This window comes from Lissotriton helveticus, chromosome 2_1 (genome assembly GCF_964261635.1).
Source record: "Lissotriton helveticus chromosome 2_1, aLisHel1.1, whole genome shotgun sequence".
Lineage (NCBI taxonomy): Eukaryota > Metazoa > Chordata > Amphibia > Caudata > Salamandridae > Lissotriton > Lissotriton helveticus.
The window spans coordinates 1970998989-1971018553 of record NC_136059.1 but is presented as its reverse complement, the minus strand read 5'-3'; the positions used below and the strand labels follow the sequence as shown (position 1 = coordinate 1971018553).

At 47.7% G+C, this 19565-nt stretch overlaps 1 protein-coding gene across 5 annotated transcripts in view; it reads right to left on the bottom strand.

The window, feature by feature from the left end:
* The window catches only part of DCLK2 (doublecortin like kinase 2), a 486660-nt gene that overhangs the window by 78671 nt on the left and 388424 nt on the right, over positions 1-19565 (bottom strand). The gene's annotated exons all lie outside the window — the stretch shown is intronic.

The window sequence follows — 19565 nt, the reverse complement described above, 5'->3', positions numbered from 1 at the left end:
CTGGGCCTCTAAAACAAGTATTAACCATTGAATGCGGATAAACCTATGGTCCACTGACTACCCACTTTACCACAGGCTGGTGGCTCTGTTCCAGTGCCACAATGGGGCAACTTACACCATCACACATGAGGAGTGTTTATAAATGGTATTAGATATCCCCTTGTTTCCTATACATCTTGCTACTGCCTGTCCTATCTGCCACTTGTCTATATTCAAGTCACGAGCGATGGTCTCTAAAGTTACACATTGCTCATGCTAGCTCTTGGACTACAGAAAGTGCAAAATAGTGTACATTCCTACTATATATACCGTTTGCCATATAGCTTCCCAGTCAAGCTGGGGCCTTTATTACCCAGTGCTAAAACGGTTGTTAAAGCCAAGGCCCAGTACCTTAGTAAGGACGAGATACAGACGAGGGCCTTTCACATGGGTGAGGTAGTGTTAGAAATGGGGGTCTCTAGTTGACAGAGGTATGCACCTTGCCCAAGTAGGGACCTTTCCTTCTAGTCAGGGTAAGGGGATTACACGTCCAAAATAATCCCTGCTCACCCCCTTGGTAGCTTGGCATAGGCAGACAGACTTATCTCAGATGGAATGGGTAAAGCATTTGCACATAACACACTGCTGACAGCTGAGTGGAGAGCTTCAAAGGGCGCATGTCACTTTGGCCGGCGCGAGCCAACCCGCCAAAGTGACATGCGCACTTTGGAGCATCCAGCCAGCTACTGCTCCAATTAGCAGCAAAGGAGGACATGCCCCCATTTCTCTTGGCTGGAGGCAGGCAGGCAGCTGTGGCGTACTGCATGAAAAATAAAATGGCAATGAAAAAATTGCCATTTTATTTTTCATGTTTAGTGTGGCCGCAGCAGGGGTTGGGGAGGCGATGCTCGCCCGCCCTCATGCAGAAACAGCCACTGGTTCTCACCCACGGAGGAACATTTCAACCTGAAGAAGCATGGGCAGCAGTATTTTCTGTTTTATTCGTTCCTCAGGATGCTTTGTTGATGCAGCATTTTGTCTTTCCTTTTGACACGTCATAGAAGTGTGTCTATAAGTATTACTCTTTTCAATGTGCGACTACAATACATTCTTGCTGTGTGCATTTGGCATGAAAAGCCACACCAATTATTACACAGCAGAAAGGAGTTGAATAGCTCCTTTTAAGGTCTCTGCCTGATCCACCGCATGCGCTTGTCTGGCCGAGACATTTAGTAGCTGCTTTGAAAAGTTATACTTTCCCGGCGACCAGCTTACTATCACGCGCACAAGCGCGCCCGTGAGGTGCACAGCTGCCATCGTGCACAGCTGCCATTTGGCTTCTTTTATTGCACATGGGAAGGCCCTCCCTTACCACGCGCACCTCTCTTCAAAGCCTGCGTCACTCAGCTGGCATTTACGTCCGTCCTTCTTTCTCTCACACTCGGCGCTGGCACTTTGCCCTTCCCCCTTCCCCACCACAGAGCGCGTCTTGTATGGCCGGAATCATTACTACGAAACTGATCGACACTTACTTCTGCCAGAAGTCAGTGGCCTAGACGTCACCTTCAGCTAACTGTATTGTCAATTGAATTTCTTTCAAGCCTGGAGGCAAAAATACGTGTAAGTTTCAGGGCCAACCAATATTTACACACCAGCTGCAGACTCGCAGTGATGTCGTTTTAGGCTTCAGATCTTACTTTTGTTTAGGGAACCATTCTGCATTTGTTCCGATTTTTGAAGACTGTAGCAGTGGTTCTATGGCATTGAGATGCCGCCATTTAAAATACGCTAAGGATACAAAACATAACCAGGAAGTTTCATGATAGCGTATTTCCATGTACACCCTGTGTGACCTCTTTTGCAGTTATTTATGCTCATTACTCACTCGCATTTGCAGTGCACGGGGTAAGGGATCTAACTTCCTTCCGGTTTGATTGGAGTGAAGAACTCGTCAGCACTTCTTCCATTTTAAGTAAACTTCCTGTCCTGTTCATGCTCCATTCGTAGTGCGATACTGAATGGAGCATGCCGGTACTTGTAGTTGTTCTTACTTTTCCAAGCATGTCTCTGTTTTGTTAAAGTCATTGGGTACGACTGGTATAAATGTCCTGTACAGTTTACAGCCACAAAATAGTAATTCCATGCAAATTTGGAACTACCTTTGCTTCTTGGTTTCCAAGTCTTTTAGCGCTTGTCTGGTTTTGGAAAGGGTTTCCCTGGCACTGGCACGAGCCTCACGTTCCACAGCTGCTTGTGGAAAAGCATTTGACCTCTGAGCTGTCTTCCAAGTAGCAGTACCTGAGCGGATGGCAGCTCATTCATTCCAGCGAGAGGCTTGACAGTGTGGCTCGTTAACCCCTCCGCTGCTGGGCTCCCAGTGCTCGTGTCTGTGCTTGTACGGGCCGGGGAATAAGCGGTGGGTCTTATTCACATTGAGAGATGTAAGTTTAAGAGGGGAGGGGGTAGGTCGTGTTAATCCTCAATGCGCAAGATACATCATTAGGGGGATGTGCATAGTGTGAAGATGTTGGTGGAGATTTCACTGCACAGGCACATAGTGCTTGGTGGAGAGCACGCGTGCACAAGCGGAGAAGGGTGAAACAAAGGTTTTAAACAAACCTGCTGGTGAAAATCTTGTACAAGTAGATAATGCCTCATCAACTGTCCTGCACACACAGCCTTGCCGATGTTGTCCCTAAAGTGCCTTGAAACCGTTCCTACATGAAAAGGTCATCAACCCGCTAATATTTCCTTTACTGTAAGTTGAAGCGAATACACAAAATGTATTTATTTATAAAGTTTTATATAGCGCAAACTTGATCCCGAAGGATATTAGAGCGCTTTACAATTTGAGGCAAAGGTAACAAATCAGAACATTATTCTAACATGACATATGGGACTTGTATTGTGTGAGGGGTATTTAAAAAACACTTATTGCTTTTCCTTGACATTTCAAGGATCAGCAACACTTGTCTCTGAATCACAATAAAATATTTATATAAAATAAAAAACATAAAACGGAGGAGGAGCCACGCAAGCATCCAAGATGGCCGCATAAGCTCCCGGCTCCGTCGACCTCCCTCGCTGGCGGACTTATCCTGACCTCCCGCCAGACTCCTGTGTGTCTGAATGGTTGCTGAGCCCAGAGGGGCAATCCCGGAGTTTTTATCGCATATATTGACAAAGTTACACCGTCTTTCATTTTTGGGCCTCCTCCAGTGTGTAAGCCGGGACCTCGAGTACTGACCCAGCCGGGTTTCAGTTGAACAACATCGGCGGCGGGTGCCCGGCAGAGTCCGGTCTCATCGGAGTGGAACATATTCTCTGTCCCGGTGGTGGTTTTCGGTCCCTGCGAATACTGGACGAACAGCGACGAGACGTGGTTGCTGCGGTGGGTGGGGGCCAGGTCCCGGGACCCTGCTGCAGCCCTCGGGGTCCGCGGGTGGGGCCCCCGCTCTCAGCAGTGGTGTAAAGGTCGCCAAGCCTGTGAGTCGCCAGTCGCTTCCGTCCACTCCGCGCCTGTTGGTTTCCCCGGAGTAGCCGGCCTCCGGGGCTGAAGATCTGCTTTTCTATCGCCCACGCGGAGGTGGATCGGACGATGTGTGGACCGACCCTGGGGACCGTAATGGCCGCCATCGGGGCTCTTCGCTTGCAAATGTTATGTTATGTTATGTTACATTTTTAATGCGCACAGATGCTCCAGCGAAGGAGCGTCCTGGCGCAGGGAAAGGCAGACACAACACAACACTAAAACCAGCAACAGAAAAGCAGAACACTTAAAACAGGGAGCATTTAAAACAAGAAGGTTTTCAGGGCCCTACGAAAGGATATTAACTCATCCAAGAGGCGGATTTCTAAAGGGAGCGCATTCCAGAGGGCTGCAGCTTTCACGCGAAAGGAGCGTCCCCCCATCCGACTAAGTCTGAAACGGGGAACAACCACCAAGGATTGTCCAAAGGAACGAAGTGAGCGAGTTGGCACATAGGGAGAGATCAGTTTATTAAGTATCACAGGTGCCGACTCTCGAAGAATTTTAAAAACCAGACTGAGAGCTTTAAATTGAATTCGCTTATTCATCGGGAGCCAGTGCAGGGACCGCAGAGTATTAGAGGTGGGGCAGGTCCGGGGCAAACCGACCACTGCCCTAGCCGCAGCGCTGCTCTCCACAATTTGACTGCACGCCTCGAGACCGTTTGTTTGAGACCGGACTCCAGCCTTGTGTTAGACCTGCAACATACGCTCACCCCCGCGACGCTTGATCTACCTCGAGAGGAGAACCCCGACTATGATCTGAACCTGGTGCCGATTGTGCCCGCACGATTACAGCGCTACGTTACTGGAGCCCCTGAACACCTAGCAAGATCGGCAAAGTCATCGCCCGCACAGGACTCACTTCTTCCTTCTCTTCTGCAGACCATCACTACTATTTTTTGGATTGACTTTCGTGTATCTGATGGACTTCGGAACTTTACCTTTTTGACTCTTTTTGGCTATATTGATCTCGTTTTTCAACGACACTTTGACTCTTTTGCTACTATATTGGTTCTACTGGATGGGGTTTGTGCAATGGATCGTCAGGGCCAGGGCTGATTTGACTTGAATTTGGTACGATGACTTTCTTTTGGCTCAGCTGGGTTGTTTCTGTCGGAGTGAGGGCCAGATGGAATTCTTATTGTCTGGGTTTGGTGTGACTGCTATGATCGAAAAGGGATTTGCTGTCTCTTTGGTGCCGGGGGCTGGGCGGGACGGTCTTTTCTCTGTCGGTGGCTCCCCTATCGGTTTGCTTATTAGTCTGTTATAACTTGCTTAATACCGCGGTAGGGGATGTCTGCTTTTGGCGGGGGGGAGGGGAGTCCGGGAGCACGTATCGTTTTGTACTACATCTCCTCCTCCATCTTTTCCCTTCCCTGGGGTGTAGTTTAGGGGGCGACGGGCACGCTGCTAGTGGGGTTAGGTCGTAGCCATCCGCAGGGGTGCATGGTGGGGGGTTCAGTTTTTTTGTTTTTTTTCCTTTATTGTGTTCTATGACCTTTCTATTTCCCTTTTCCCTTCTTCACAAGAGATGCGGCATCTTCTCCTGATATTTTTGTCTCATGTCCGGGTGTCGAATGTCCAATCTGCATATCCTGTCTCCCTGGTGGGCGGGTTCTGCTGAGGTTTGTTTATGGTTATCTGTATCGTATTGTTTTGCCTCAGCTCTAAGCTGGTATTGATTTTTCGGATGCCTATGATTGTACTGTATTTCCTCAATTCATTCGCCCGTTCCCCGCTGTACTATGTACCACCAAATGACACCCGATATGTACATTTTTACTCTTGTGTTATAATCAATAAAAATATATACAAAAAAAAAAAAAATACATAAAACGATTTACTATACAGGGTAGAATCATATTGTTTATGAATACTTGCACAGGAGGTAGATTCGATCTTAGAACCTCTTCACTCCCTCCTTTTTGTTATTTTTTCATATTTTTGACAGCGCGCAGCTGTGGGAGTCTCTCCTAATTAATCTCATCCATTGTATAAATAACACATTACTCTCAGGTAGGCAAAAAAACAACATACACATACACTATGGCAGAGCACACAGGATAGACCTTCACTGTTGCACTACTCTAGAACAGGCATAAACTCCACCCTCACACCTGCAAATCCATGGCGATGAAATTCAACAAACATTGGCATAGCCAATAGGTCTCGCCTTTGGGACCTTATAAGTGTTTAGCCATGTAACAGTTGATGTTGTTGCACCAAGGATATTGTAATGCATAACTAAATACTTATAAGGTCCCAAAGACGAGACCTATTGGCTATGCCAATGCATGTTCGGTTTGATGTGAATGCCCACCAGCTGGGCGGTGTAAGCAGATGGGGGGGGGGGGGGAAGGACTGAGAAAAACAGCCTCAGATTAGTGACCAAAGGAATCTTGAAATTTAGGCCACTTGGTAATGACAACTCATTGATGGTATACATAAGCAGTAATTATAATACAGCCATATTGCTGAATTCCCAGGGATATACCAGTTGTTAAAAGGCAAGAGCAGCAGGCGATAAAGGTCCTTTATCAACTGCTATAGCCTGATGCAAAAGGGCTATGAGCGTATTAGAACATTCACCCTAAGAGGGTAAAATGTTCTAAATTATACATAGGAGAAAAAAGGAAAACAATCATTGGAATTTTGGAGCAGAAGGCTCAAAACCAGCCATGTTAGGCATGAGCCAGTCCAGTGCCTTCAATACTGCGCCTTACATGCCAATGTTCTAATATTGTATGAAGGGGGGCTAGCTTAACACTCATCATTGGAGTATCCCCAAACTCAGCGGAAATACAGCTCACTAAGCGCCAAATGTAAACACGAGCAGCCGTCGAAGCTTTTGAAACACATTGCCATTTCTAAATATTGGAACATTTGTTGATAGCAGACTGCATTTACTACAGCAATATGCTTTAGAGTAAACAGAATTCCTCTTCTGCTTCAGTGTGTTCAATAAAATAGAACACATTTCATGGTTTTGAGTAGGATCATTTTGAACGACCAGTTAGCAGCTTACTGGAGCATAGCGCATTTTGGACTGCGCTTAATAGAGTTATTTTCATAAAAGGAATAAAGGACTAATCGAAGATAAAGTTGAATAGGTCAATATAACGTGGTCTCCTCCTTAGGATGCAATGTATTTTAAAATCTCCTTCCATATACACCCCTTAGGATACGCAGCCACATCATTTTTATTCATACCACCAAACCAACTTTTTCATGTGCTGACCCGCCAGGTGTGCCTGGAACTGTTGCTTCATTCACAGACGGTGAAGAGAACAAGGAAACTGACGTGTCCCTCCCCAAGAGTGATGGACGGATCAATGGACACACATACCGTTTGCTCCTCTGTGGTCTCAGTTTGGTGTCCAGGCATTTGCAAATCACAGGGGCAAAGAGAGGTTTACCAGACCTTTTGAACAAAGGAGAAGTATTGAAATCTTAACAGATTGGCCATAGTAAATAGGCAAAGGACGTCAGTGAAGACTGGTAAAGAGGTCTTCTCGAAACAAGTCATGGACGACTGTAGCATTTTTCATACAAGCTATCGCATCGATGAGCATTGAGACTAATGAGAAGGAAACATGTAGGAATCTTTCTTCCTCGCACCTGTTTTTACTGAGGTCGTCTGAGGACCAGGGAGTTAGAAGAGGAGGATGGGCAGTTCTGGTATAATTTAGTATGTAGTGGACATTTGCTTTTAAGAGTAGATGGCTTGAGGATGTAAGTGGTAAGAGAACAAGAACACTGGGAACTTGATTCGCGGTAATGGTGTGCAAAGGAAGTAATCTCATCTAGGGTGGTGGAACCAGGTAAAGTGGGTTGTGCCACCCAGAAAGGAGCACATTGGTGAGGCTCTTCTTGGTACTGTACATTTAGTCAAATGACATAAGAGGTTAATGTTTGACTTGAATCAATGTTTTCATGATATTATAGAATTCTCTTCCCAGTTCCATGAAACACGAATCTTTCCATCTTATGTTCCGGCGAGATCTTAAGACCTGGCTTTTTTCTCAGTGACCAGCTTTCCGATTACTCAGTCTGCAGTAGTGGACACGTCTGCGCCGGGAAACCCTGTTTAGGGTAGCTGTGCGCATTATAAATTTAATAATAATAATAATAATAATGTGTATTGTCGCATGATGTAAATGGCATAAATGGATGAGGCTGCTATCAGGGTTGTGCTCTGCCGGGTAGGTCGTTCTGAAGGCCCTCAGAACATCCATAGAGCAGAAGAGGAAATCAAAATGTTTTGCCGGGCTACAACAATTGCCCACAATCAAAACGCAAGGTTTAGCAGGAGGGCACTGATCCTATTTTTCCCTTTCATTTTTTATTTAATAAGGAAGAGTAATCACTTTCTAAGCTGGTTGAACTGCGATACTTAATAAACAGGCATTCAGCACCCGTTTCATTTCAAGGAAGAAGACTCTTTTACAATGGTTTTAGCCATCATGTCCAATCTGCTGCTGAGGGCGTTTCAACCCGTGCTATGGGCACAGAAGTCCTAGATTTTAGCAAGGCAGGCTCACCTATCAGAATGAATCAAACTCATTTGTCAGGGTAAAGTTGTGGGTAGTGTGCCACTCGGGCTTCAAGCTATGGGCCTATTGGTTGTGCAAGCTGTAGATTCATCAAACACCCCGGTTTACTCTACAAAGCCAGACATGCCATCCTTGTGACACATATTGAAATTGAGGCACATTATAGTCTATTCCAATTTTTAGCCTAAAAGGTTAGTTAAGCCCAAACGTACACAAGCAGGATAACATCCCCCATCAATATCTCAGCTGTTTGTCCTTTTGCTCTTTTTGGTATGATTTAGGATCACCTCACGTAAATGCAGTACTTTGCTTTATCTTAAAATGGTGGGAAGACGATAGCTATGTAGGAAGGTGGATATCTGACTATGGTTACCCCCAACTTTTTGCCTAGTGTTTAGCTGGTTTTCGACCTAGTTGGCCTGGGGCCCTGCTATTCAGGACCCCAGACTAATTGCTCTCTCTGTAAAATGGACTCAATGTACTTTAGGTGCATTTACCAATTGGTATTGGGACACCTTATCAGCCCCTGTACAGTGTACCCAGGGCATAGGTGAACCCAAGGCCTACCAGGGGCTGAAGCATGTATTATGCCACCCCTGGCTGGCCATCTAAACAGACACAACTGGCTGGTAAGACAGCTGGGGCAAGGTGGTGTAATCACCCTTTGCTGTAGATATAGTATACCTATATCTAACTCCAAAATGGACACATATCCTCCTATCAGTCACTCCTATGGCAGGCCTTATCAATCCTGAAGGCAGAGTGCTTGGAATTATGTGAGATGGTGCTCTAGCATGAGCTGAGCCTGTCTGCGGCTCGCGGAACCAAGTCCTTATAGCTGTTCCATGATAACGCTATACCATATACTCTTAAGTGCATTATAATCCAAGCGGTTATTGCTAACTTTGGTATAGCATTATCAAAACATGTCGAGTAAGGTGTCATACGAATTGGAATACTACCCCCTCGAAAGTTCTGGCGACGGGGGTAGCATTCCACCCTTGTAGAGGGACACGACATGCATGTAACTGTGAACCCCGGTTAAAGTTAAGCAGAGCCTCAGCATCACAAAATGAATGCTGCCACCACAGACACAAGTCTGACCTCCTGCTGCTGGGAGTCCTTCCAGCGAGGGAGGCCTGGACAAAGGGTTTCCTGCCTTGGGAGGTGCTAGCACCACCCCAGACAGGATTTTGTGTATTAGGTAGTACAGGCCTGAAAGGAATGAGACATGCCTGGGGCACACAAGGTGCCCTGCGCATACACCGGTTCAAACAAGTTGCTGGGGCACTCCAGCCCCAGCTCTGGCGCGAAACCGGACAAAGGATAGGGGGTGTAACCACGCGCCTTCCTGGTCCCACCCATGGGAGGGACCTAGTCACTAGTGCAGCCCCCTTTAGGAGAATAAAGGTAGGAGCTGGTCCCATTCCAAAACAGATTTATCCTGACAACTTTACAAGAAGAAACTCTGGACTTCGACGTTCTGCTCCACAGAAGACTGAAGAATCTCCCTTGTGGACAAGGAGTGTCCACCCTGCAACTGCAGGCACCATCAAGCATCCTAGCGGTTCACTTTGTCGTCCTTCCTGCCGGATCCAGACTTCAGAGCCCGACGAGACCCGGATTCCCAGACCTCTCCGACCTCTACCTACATCTGCAGCACAGCTGAGATCCGTGGGTGCGACGAGACACGTGGGACCGGCCATCTTGAAGAAACTGCACTTCGCTTCCAGCACGACTTCAGAGGCATCCTCGAGAAAGTGCTTTGGGGATTGAGAAGCCCCAGCCCCGAGCAGCTCCTGCACCGAAGACCAGCCCTCCAGCATCCACGAGATCTGCGTGGGGCCCTTTTGCTTGGTTGCTGCTCGACGCGTTGTCTGGTCACTTGCCGGCTGGCTAGTGACGTCCTAGACGACGATCCTTGAAAAACTACACTGCTGGTCTGGTTGCTCCAGACTGGCCCTTGCTCCCTTCCAAAAGAAGAGCACCCCGGATCTTCCTGGTCCGCACCAGACGCCTTTTCCACTCATCGCGTGGGTTGCCTTTGCCAAGGCCTGTTGACGCCGAATCCGGAACAGACACCGCCGACAGCGAGAGCCTGCGTGGGACAGCTCGTGCCTCCATCCTGGTCGTCGAAGACACCTCCTGGTCCACGTGGCTGCAGAGTCAAGCATCCACTCTTCACCTGATCACGACGACGACATCTGGTTCCTTCCTGGTTCCAAACCTGTCACTGGCTAGTGACTTTGAACATTGTCCCCTCTGCTTTCAGGTCTTCATCTTTCTCTATCCACCCGTGGATCGCTCCGGACATCTTCCTCCTGGTCGCCTGCAGCATCTTTCTCCAAGGCTCCATAGACTTCGACGCGGAAACCCGACACACTTTGACACCTATGCACCCGCACCCCGTGGGTGAGGTAACAAGAGCATTTCGGTGCTCAAGGGTAGATTGACTCTCCTAGTGTCCAGGTATCCTGTCGTTTTAGTCGTAACTAGTAGGAACTGTCTTTTACTTACCTTTTCGTAATTTGTTCTGCCCATTGACTTTGTTCCGCATCCCGCGGGCCTCCCTTTACTTACCTAAGGTTAGGGTAGGGTAGTCCCAGCGAACCTACAGCCTCTGGGCATCTTCATTTCCTAAATCGTTCTACTTATACCATTTACTTAATATATGGTTTGTCGTGCCCCTAGGGCACCATTGTAATTTTGTGCAACTTATCGTATTTTTCCTAAGAGATTGTCATGTGCTTAGCCCTCTGATCTCAAAGAGTTCAGAGGTGTATGTTATTAATAAATATATTGTTTATTTTCATAACAACCTGTGTGGTGTCCTTTCATCTGGTATTCAAGGGGTTATATGTGGTAAAACAGCCGACTTCACATGCCAAAAGAGTTTGGCCTAAGACTGCTTTGTCCATGCTACCATTAGGATAGCTGGTCTATAAGCTTGACTTACAACCAATCACCATAAGGGTTGTTTGGACTGATACAAGGTGATCACTAGAACTAGTGAGCATCATATATCAGGCCAACTTCTCACATTGGGGTGCAGCGGTTGGGATTTGAGCTTGCTGTTGTTTTTACCAAATATAATCTTGAGATATCATTTGAAAGATCACATAAGGTACCATAGGTACATATAACAAGATTCTACTGAACCAGCTGTTGTAGTAGAAAGGGCCTAGCACACCCTGACTACAATTCTTAGCAAGGGATCAGTAGGAAAACCCATAGTTTAGGTAAGTGCACCACTTACACCTCACTAGAAAGCATGTATACCACAGGAGAGGCCTCAGTGACTCCCCTTGTGGTTAGTGACCCTCCACAGGTCCTTTCCCGATATGCAGCCCTCAGCTTCCAGGAGATGACAATTGTGTACCTCCAGGGGACTGAAACAGGGTTCTTACCCTACCACTACTTTTCTGTTAGGTCTCTTAGAGACATATGATGCTAGAAGGGCTTCTAACCCAGGCCCCTCTGATCCTACAGATGAGGACATGCCTGCCTTAGAAAGTGGTCCAGACTCTAACCCCCCTGAAACAGAGAATGTAGATGGTAGGGAAGAGGGAGACTTATCTGAGGATGAGGTAGACAATGGCCAACCTTTAGTCAGCAGACTTACAAGGGGCAACTTAGACCTACATAGGAAAGGAACTGGGGGAGCCCCAGTACCCTCCACAAGCAGGCCTAACCTCGGGGTCAGAAGAGATAGATCTCATTCTAGGGACTCCAACAGATCTGTGCACTCCCATGCCTCTCATGCATCTGCTCAGAGGAGGATGACTTCCCCTCAGAGGAGAGAGCATAAGGCAAAGATGAAGGAAGTCAATCTGAGGATTCAAAGGGAAGAACTTGCCCTTGCCAAGGAGAAACTTGCCTTTGCTAGAGAGCAACAGTTGAGTGGGTTAGCACCCACTGGTGGCAGCACTATCCCTAGGGATAAAGACAGGAGTTTTGATAATAGACACCTGAGTAAAATAGTGTCCTCCTATAAGACAAGAGATGATATCCACAAATGGATAACTGCTCTGGAGAGGGCCTGCAAAGTACAGCAGGTACCCCAGAGTCAGTGGGCAGCTATATTGTGGTTCTCCTTTGAAGGTAAAGGCAGAGATAAGCTCCTCGCTGTTCGAGATGAGGATGCTAATGACTACCAAGTCCTGAAAACTGCACTGATTGATGGGTTTGGCTTAACAACTGAACAGTACAGGTTGATGTTCAGAGACACCCAAAAAACTCAGGCTCAGGATTGGACTGATTTTGTAGATTGTGCTACTAAGGCTCTGGAGGGCTGGTTATTGGGTAGTAAAGTTACTGATTACACAGGATTGTACAATCTCATAATGAGAGAGCAAATCTTAAATAACTGTCAAAACCAGCTTTTGCACCAGCACCTGGTGGACTCTGATCTGACCTCTCCACAAGAATTGGGTAAGAAGGCAGACACATGGGTCAGAACCAGGATTAGGCCTAAGAATCAGGGTGGTGACCAAAAGAAAGAGAGACTACCAAGCCTCAAGAGAAAGGTGGGGATAAATCTACAGAGAAGACTTCCCTAGGGCCCCAAAACTCCAAGAATGGGGGTGGGTCCCAAGACACTTCCTCTACCCAGAAGAAATCTTATTGCCATGCCTGCAAACAGGTAGGCCATTGGAAAACTGACAGCAGTTGCCCAAAGGCCAACAATAAGGAGAACATACCCCCAAGTAATACTCCCAAGCCTCCTGTTACTACTAGTAGTAATCCCCCCGGTGGTGGGAGTGCCCCCAAGAATTTGGGTGGGTTTACTTTGGGAGTTCCTGGGGACTCTGGCCTAACCAGGTCCCCTAACTTAGATACTCTTGTCTGTGAAAATGGCATGGGGTTTGCCAACTTCACTGATTGTCCCAACACTTTGGACAAATACAGACAGGAGCCCCTCATCAATGGTCTGAAAGTTGAGGCCTATAGAGACACAGGGGCTAGCATCACTATGGTGACTGAGAGTCTAGTCCCCTCAAGGCAACTTATACCTGGTGCCACATACCAGGTGACAAACATTGATGGAGTACAGAAAAACCATCCCATGGCAGTGGTAAATCTCAGCTGGGGAGGTGTCCCTGGCCCAAAGAGAGTATGTATTTGTATGTATTTTATTGCTTGTTAAGCGCAGCTGTCACCCAAAGGGCATCCTGGCGCTGAGATCGATCCAGAACCATCTATTGCATAACTACACTACCCTTGGAAACAAATGGGTCTTTAAGTCCCTTTTAAAAGTGAGTAGATCAAGGCTACTCCTCAATGTCAGAGGAAGAGTATTCCACAACTTGGCGGCCGTGAAACTAAAAGCACGTCCGCCCATCCTCACTCTATGTATCCTGGGGACCCTAACCAGGAACGCCGAGGAGGATCTCAGAGGTCTGGTAGCCTGATACCAAGAAAAGAGACTCTGAAGGGGTAGTGGTCCCAGTCCATGCAGGGCCCTGAAGACAAGGCACGAGGCCTTGAATGCAATTCTCTGCTGGACCGGAAGCCAGTGAAGATCGGCAAGCGCTGCCGATGAAGAAGAGGAACGCGGGCGAGACAAGGCTAATTTAGCGGCCATATTCTGAATCCTTTGGAGTTTAAGGACCAGGATCTTCGGAGCTCCCAGAAGTAGTGCGTTACAGTAGTCTAACCTACTGAGGATGGAACTACGCACTACCTCTGCTCTGGAGCCCCGGGGAAGAAGTGGCAAGATTTTCCTAAGCGCACGAAGCAGGCCCATGCATGTCGCTACCGTCCTATTTACGGAAGCATCCAGCTGCAAGTTGGGTTCGAACAGAACTCCCAAATTGCGAGCCGATTCTGCCGCCTCCACCGAACCCGGGATAAAAGATGGCCAAAAATCAGCCGGTAGTGTACGAGAAATTCGGTCCGAGGAGCAGTACAGTACCTCCGTTTTCGACCCATTGAACTGCAATGAGTTAGCTCGCAGCCATGCTGCTGTTGCCAACATGCAGCGGTGAAAAGAGTCCCTTGATATTGTCTCCGGTCCCTCAAAAGAAAAAAGCAACTGAGTGTCATCGGCATAATTGATGACTGATATGCCGAATGACTTTATCAGTGCTACCAAGGGACGGAGATATATGTTGAATAGGATTGGGCTAATTGCCGACCCTTGAGGGACTCCTTGATTCACCAGCCGAGTGGCTGATCGAAAAGGTGGTAGTGCCACAGCTTGTTGCCTATTATCCAAATAGGAAGTTAGCCAATTCAAAGCCAGACCACTCACTCCCGCACTCCGAAGACGGCCTAGTAGTACTTTATGGTTCACCGTGTCGAACGCGGCCGACATGTCAAGTAGCACTAAAAATGCAGACTTGCCCCTGTCGACCCGCGTTCGTAGCTCGTCCAGCACGGTGACCAAGGCAGTCTCGGTGCCGTGAGCCGGTCTGAAGCCAAATTGAACAGCATCCAGGCAGAGATTAGTTTCCAGGAAGTTGGATAAGGCCCTTGTCACCCATCTCTCAAGAATTTTTATCGCGAATGGTAATAGCGAAATCGGCCTATAATTGGCCGAGCAGAGAGGGTCCAAAGAAGCCTTTTTCAACAAAGGTGTTACAATTGCCATCTTCCAACTGTCCGGAACTGTTGCAGTTGTCAATGATTGGCAGCAGATGGAATGCAATGGGGAAAATAGCTCGTCTTGAAAAGCCTTCCAGATTTTATGAGGCATTGGATCGAGCGGCGACCCTGAGGACACGCCGTTGGCCAGGGTACAAAATTCCTCCAGCGAGGGAACTGGAAAACAGGACAGCTGAGGCAAATCATTTCCGACATTTGCCCCCTCGGATCCCAAGGTATGGGAAGGCTCCGAAAAGGGGGATGTAGACGACAAAGACTGTTCAGATCTAGTAAGTCCAGTCAAGATATTCCTGATTTTCTCCTCGAATGCAAGGGCCAAGGAATCGCACAGTTCCTGCGAGGCCGGTATTGTAGGCGCCATACAAGATGGATCGGACAGACTCTTAACAAGCCTGAACAGGGTCTGTGATTTATTAGAGGCCTTCGCCAGAGTGTCTTCTAGGAACTTGGCCTTTGCACTTCTTAGCTGGGCCTTGTATTCATGCAGGGTGGCAGTGTCAGCAAACTTGCCTGTAGATTGTCTACTGGGGAATGATTTGGAAATCTCAGCCTGGGCTGAGGTGGAACAAGAAACCCATTCTAAAATGGTAACTCTTCCTGAACAGGTTAGGAGGGCTGTGCCAGTCTCAGCCCAATCTCAAACAGAGTCCTTCCCTGAAAAGATTAGCAGGGCTGTGATGGTAACAGCCCATACCCAAAACGGAGTCCCTTCCTGAAAAGGTTGGTGGGGCTGTGATGGCCACAGCCCAAACTCAAACTGATTACTGTGTTGTGAAGCCTGAAACTATGGATCACTCCACACAAACAGAGAGCATTGAGGAGGAAGAGAAATCTCCCTCCCACCAGACATTAGGAAAGGATCAGCCTCCTCAGGGAGCGGATCTTACCCCTTGTGAAGAAACTGCCCCAGAGGTAGTCAGGCCTAGCCTGGCAGAGCCCCTGATGTCAGTGGACCCTTCCAAGGTCGGACCCAGTCTGAAGCAGGTAACCTGCCCCTCTCTACCCTGCCTCAGTCAGCCCAGGGCTACAGAGGTCAAGGAGGCCAGTGAGCCCCAGGGGGCCCCCTGTCCAATAAAACAACTCCATCAGCAGATTAGGGACACCAAAGCTAGCAGCCCTAGCAAGGTGAAAAAGTTAGAAACTCCTGAGGGATCCCCCTTAAACTTAGTTAGGGACCTCCCCCAGATGGACTCTGTTGGGCACAGCCAAACTTGGGACCTAAGGGCCCCAGACCTGACCTGTCCTTCCAGTAAGCCAAACAGAGGGACCCAGCCTCCAGCTTTAGGTAGCCAGAGGTTGACCCTGAGAGCCCAAAACAACTCAGTCGTGGAAAGAAAGGCATATATGGTGGTTGGTGATTGGAGGAAGTTGAGCCCAACAGTAGTGGAGCCTCACTTCAGTACTCCATCTCAGCACCAGCCTTTTACTTTGCCAAAACACACCACAGGTAGAGATTCCCTATGGTGGAGACCCTCAGATACCCTTAGGGTGAGGGATTGCTTAGTGGACCATGAGATAGGGGGTAACCATGCCAGTGCTGGTACTTCCTTGTATGGCCACTTAGGCAATAGAGGCTTACCTGGACAAGGATAGCCTTATCTCCTTTCGTTTGAGGGGGGGGGGGTTATGTAGGAAGGTGGATATCTGACTATGGTTACCCCCAACTTTTTGCCTAGTGTTTAGCTGGTTTTCGACCTAGTTGGCCTGGGGCCCTGCTATTCAGGACCCCAGACTAATTGCTCTCTCTGTAAAATGGACTCTATGTACTTTAGGTGCATTTACCAATTGGTATTGGGACACCTTATCAGCCCCTGTACAGTGTACCCAGGGCATAGGTGAACCCAAGGCCTACCAGGGGCTGAAGCATGTATTATGCCACCCCTGGCTGGCCATCTAAACAGACAACTGGCTGGTAAGACAGCTGGGGCAAGGTGGTGTAATCACCCTTTGCTGTAGATATAGTATACCTATATCTAACTCCAAAATGGACACATATCCTCCTATCAGTCACTCCTATGGCAGGCCTTATCAATCCTGAAGGCAGAGTGCTTGGAATTATGTGAGATGGTGCTCTAGTATGAGCGGAGCCTGTCTGCGGCTTGCGGAACCAAGTCCTTATAGCTGTTCCATGATAACGCTATACCATATACTCTTAAGTGCATTATAATCCAAGCGGTTATTGCTAACTTTGGTATAGCATTATCAAAACATGTCGAGTAAGGTGTCATACGAATTGGAATACTACCCCCTCGCCAGTTCTGGCGACGGGGGTAGCATTCCACCCTTGTAGAGGGACACGGCATGTATGTAACTGTGAACCCCGGTTAAAGTTAAGCAGAGCCTCAGCATCACAAAATGGATGCTGCCACCACAGACACAAGTCTGACCTCCTGCTGCTAGGAGTCCTTCCAGCGAGGGAGGCCTGGACAAACGGTTTCCTGCCTTGGGAGGTGCTAGCAGCACCCCAGACAGGATTTTGTGTATTAGGTAGTACAGGCCTGAAAGGAATGAGACATGCCTGGGGCACACAAGGTGCCCTGTGCATACACCGGTTCAAACCAGTTGCTGGGGCACTCCAGCCCCAGCTCTGGCGCGAAACCGGACAAAGGATAGGGGGTGTAACCACCCGCCTTCCTGGTCCCACCCATGGGAGGGACCTAGTCACTAGTGCAGCCCCCTTTAGGAGAATAAAGGTAGGAGCTGGTCCCATTCCAAAACAGATTTATCCTGACAACTTTACAAGAAGAAACTCTGGACTTCGACGTTCTGCTCTACAGAAGACTGAAGAATCTCCCTTGTGGACAAGGAGTGTCCACCCTGCAACTGCAGGTACCATCAAGGGTCCTAGCGGTTCACTTTGTCGTCCTTCCTACTGGATCCAGACTTCAGAGCCCGACGAGACCCGGATTCCCAGACCTCTCCGACCTCTACCTACATCTGCAGCACAGCTGAGATCCGTGGGTGCGACGAGACACGTGGGACCGGCCATCTTGAAGAAACTGCACTTCGCTTCCAGCACGACTTCAGAGGCATCCTCGAGAAAGTGCTTTGGGGATTGAGAAGCCCCAGCCCCGAGCAGCTCCTGCACCGAAGAGCAGCCCTCCAGCATCCACAGGCTCTGCGTGGGGCCCTTTTGCTTGGTTGCTGCTCGACGCGTTGTCTGGTCACTTGCCGGCTGGCTAGTGACGTCCTTGACGACGATCCTTGAAAAACTACACTGCTGGTCTGGTTGCTCCAGACTGGCCCTTGCTCCCTTCCAAAAGAAGAGCACCCCGGATCTTCCTGTTCCGCACCAGACGCCTTTTCCACTCACCGCGTGGGTTGCCTTTGCCAAGGCCTGTTGACATTAATAAATATATTGTTTATTTTCATAACAACCTGTGTGGTGTCCTTTCATCTGGTATTCAAGGGGTTATATGTGGTAAAACAGCTGGCTTCACATGCCAAAAGAGTTTAGCCTAAGACTGGTTTGTCCATGCTACCATTAGGATAGCTGGTCTATAAGGTTGACTTACAACCAATCACCATAAGGGTTGTTTGGACTGATACAAGGTGATCAGTAGAACTAGTGAGCATCATATATCAGGCCAACTTCTCACAAGCTATACCAAGGCTTATCATGGAGAATGTGTGATCTTTTAATAGAGGTCATGTTGTTCATCTTCACGGATGCTGATGTAGGATGTTTTGTAAGGGAGAACTGAGGAGAATTATGAATCCTAGGTCTTGAGTCTAATGCTTACAGCGCTCATCTCTGAGATGATACCATTTGTTATTCCTGATCCACATTCAGGTCTGCACCTTCATCCTGATTCAGTTTGAAAATTGACGAATACCAATATAGACCAGTATGGGATCACTACCAATGAGAGGAAAGTATTCAGAGCCATGGGAAGAGTAGGCTAAGATGGCAGCTACATGTCCACTCAGGGCACTGATCGGGAGCCTGCATAACAAAAGCGTATAGGTAAATGGCTGCTGGACCATAACAGCTATGTCATCTCATGCATTCAGAACATCCACAATACTGCTTTAAGAATCCTACTTAAACTCAAATAATGTCGCAGTTCTGCGCCGATTACAGTGAAGTAGCACATGTCCAATTCTCTTTTCAGAGTGCTACTTCTATTTGTTTATGAGTGGCTAAGGGGAAAGCTCAAGAAAGTGAACACGGCCCTTTGGAATTTTTTGTTTGTTTAATGTGTCTACTATTACCTTCTTGACCCTTGTGACCAAGAGTTGAAAGATGTGCTATGTAATGGGAATGGGCATGGCAGCAGCAAATGCAATCCGCTGCTACCCCTTATTAGCATCCATGTGAAGGTGGGAATCAGATACTAATCTTGGCTGTCTCACATATCCAAATTGAGGCAACCTGGGAAAATTGCATGCACCTTTCTTTCTAATTTATCAAAATTTGGTCCACTAAGAAAATGGCTACTCTCCAGTCTTAAAATAGATATTTCAACTTGCCATTTGTTACACTTATTTATAGTGATAGAAAAGACGTAAAACCATAGTGTCTGAGAGAAGCAGGAGTAGCAGGGATACCACACATAGAAAAAATGCTGGATGACAAAACGTGGACAACCGGCTAATTAACTAATGAAGTTGCTTGGTCATTTAGATTTCAGCCATGGTCAGCAGTAGCAGAGCGTTACATACATTTCCAGCTCAGTCCTACTTTTGAAACTCCACAATGAGGGCGATGAATGGCTGAGTTGTCGACGTGGATCCTCTTTGCTTAACACTGTGGCCAGACAACCATTTATTGGACTCAAATATTGCAAACTTTGACGTACATTGCTGGAGCTGTAGTCAGCCTAACTATCAAATACTTTGTTAACCACGATCACCTCCGTTTCCAAAATGATAAATGAAAGTGGTGAAATCGCA